The sequence below is a fragment of the Solanum pennellii genome, chromosome 1 (genome assembly GCF_001406875.1).
Source record: "Solanum pennellii chromosome 1, SPENNV200".
Taxonomy (NCBI): domain Eukaryota; kingdom Viridiplantae; phylum Streptophyta; class Magnoliopsida; order Solanales; family Solanaceae; genus Solanum; species Solanum pennellii.
The window spans coordinates 34061191-34063877 of NC_028637.1; the positions used below are offsets into that span (position 1 = coordinate 34061191).

At 29.1% G+C, this 2687-nt stretch overlaps 1 pseudogene; it reads right to left on the reverse strand.

The window, feature by feature from the left end:
- Positions 1-201: 201 nt before the first annotated feature.
- Positions 202-2433, reverse strand: LOC107019823 (annotated as a pseudogene).
- Positions 2434-2687: the final 254 nt, after the last annotated feature.

Here is a 2687-nt window from a genome sequence, read left to right on the forward strand (position 1 = left end):
ATAAGATTCTAAAAATAATTCAAATCTAACATACTTCAAACACACTTGAGATAATAGAAGAATATACATTGCTCATCTAATAGCATAAAAATCAAAAGAACAATTCACCTTTTTGTATTAATCAATGGAGTTCTATCAATATGAAAATTATTCTACTCTTCAACACATATCATTCTAAGTAATATTTCATGCATAAATGTTTTATTTTCTCTTTGTATATCCTTGAATAGCCGTAATCCTCTTCAGAAAAAGGTTGAAGTCTTCGTCTTTAATCAACATACCTATTGTAACATTTCTTGTGTTCTTTAAGAAGCTTTTCACAATCCTTTTTTTCACACCCTATTTAAATTATACATGCAAAAGCTGTTAGAAGAAAAAAACAATATGAATTTCAAATCAAAATAAAGAAATCTTTTTCAAATATATATCAATAATATATTTTAAAAAGTAAAGAAATCTCATGTATATGACGTTAAATTATTTTTTAAATAAACAAAAATGAAAATGTTACGTTGTAATATTTTGGTGATTACCAGGGTGTGTTTCATACAAGTATTTTGTAAAGAGGTAACACTGGGGAGGTTAATCTTGGATGACAAAAAGGTCATTTTTCATAACAACTTGTCTTAACCTCTATTATCTGTCAGCCATAAGGTACTGACTATATTCAAAGAAATTTGCCAATGTGAAATCTAAACAACTAATATTATAGACCACTTCAAGAATTCTAGCAGCTCTAAATTGAGTTTCTTTTGATACAGTAATTGTATTAATCTCCATAAAGTTTGTCATCTTTCTTGCTGCTACTTTGTCCTTAACAAGTGTCGAACTACATACGAATCAAATTACAATAAGTGATTAATTGAAATATGTTCTAATTTTGTGATTGTAATCTCACATGAAATTAATTTTTGAAAAATGTACCTAGTTCTAGAACCTGCATGTCTAGTGCATTTGGAAATAGTAAAGAGCATAACATCATGGTTGGCAGGTTAGGTAATAGCAGTATACTATGGCAAATGATAAGCTAAAAATAGTAGGTTAATTTTCTTTGATCTCCATTAACTAGAGGCTCTCGAATAATCCCGTCGGGATTATTTGGATATGTAATCAACTCAATATAAGGTCCGTATTTCTCAAAAGATTTTGCATCTCTTGCTCATTTGTGTAGTCCTGACCTAACAAAATCAGTCACATCAGGATATTCCTGCGAAAAGACAAAATATATTATGATAGATCGAAAAAAATCACTTTTAAATTTGACGTATTAAGTCACATGATGTGTTCCGAGAACTATTGTTTATCTTTGTATTTAAGGGTGTGACCTAGTGATTTTTGAAGTTGATTGTGACTCCTGAAATTTCGAATTTAAAATTCAGCAAACGAAAAAAGAATGTTATATTTAATGGATCTGACATGTACCAAGAACCATAACTTCAGACTTCTAATTTTATTTTAGCATACAATTTCTTTTACCATTTAATAAAAAATATATCGTGTAAATATGTACCGAATAAAAAGGTGTAGCTGAACCTACACTTATTGTTTCAAGTTGATCAGATGGAGAAAGAACTTAAAGGGAAGCCTGCACAAATTGGCTTGATCCAGTGCCAACAACAATATAATTGCATTTCCAACTATATTGCGTAGCTTCTTAATTTGTTCCTCTAGTTTTTACTCCAAGAACCAACACAAGCTCTTACCATTAGCAAAATAACTCAATGAATCATCACCATTGAATGTTATCTCACACTTCTTCCCAATTTTTCTCCAATGTAAGTCATACATTCTTGGATCACCACTATATACACAAAAAAATGAAATCCCAAGTTAGTATTCCAACAAAGAATTGAGAATTTCAACAAATTGAAAAAAAATGGAACTAACATTGAGAGAGATTTAATCAATCTCAAAAGCTAGCTAGTTCATTAGGGAAGGATTCTATAGGGACACAATGGTTTGCACTATCTGATCATATACAAGGCAACTCTATAAATTTTGTCCCCCTTTTATCTCAATGGTTAAACTATTCTCCTAATTAGGTAGATAAATATTTTTTGTAGATATATTTAGTCCATTTACCTAACCAAAGACATTATTTAAACAATCATTTGAAAAAGTCCTTAGGAGAAAAATTATCTCATTCTGACACATTACAATCTATTACATTTTGAGGGCACAAAATACAATAGATCATTCAACATTGAGTAAATCGAAAATGATGATATCATATATAAAAACGTTACTCATGAAAACAAATAAATACAATAAACTTATAATATACATGAAAAAATCTAAGAAAAATGATTTAAAATTTTTAAAAGAAACTCACTAATCCAAAACAGTTGATGGGAAAGTGTCCCTTGTGTCATTTTCTGGATTTGCAGAAGGGAATGAAGAAAACTACACAAGACAACCATCAGTTACGCTCATCTTTTTTTTTTTCTAATCTAAAAAATTAAATTAGTCATAAATAAATCTATTGGATAAGAAGACAGATTTAGGGTCAATATATAGGGGCGGAGACAAATATATATACTTTCATTTTAGAAAGGAAATATTTTGTGACTGTGGGGTTTTCAAAGGTGTACATAAAGAATGAAGAATTATGAATTTTATGACTTTTATGAAGAATTGAGACTTTTACGAAGAGTTGTGACTATTATTAATAGTTGTAACATTTATGA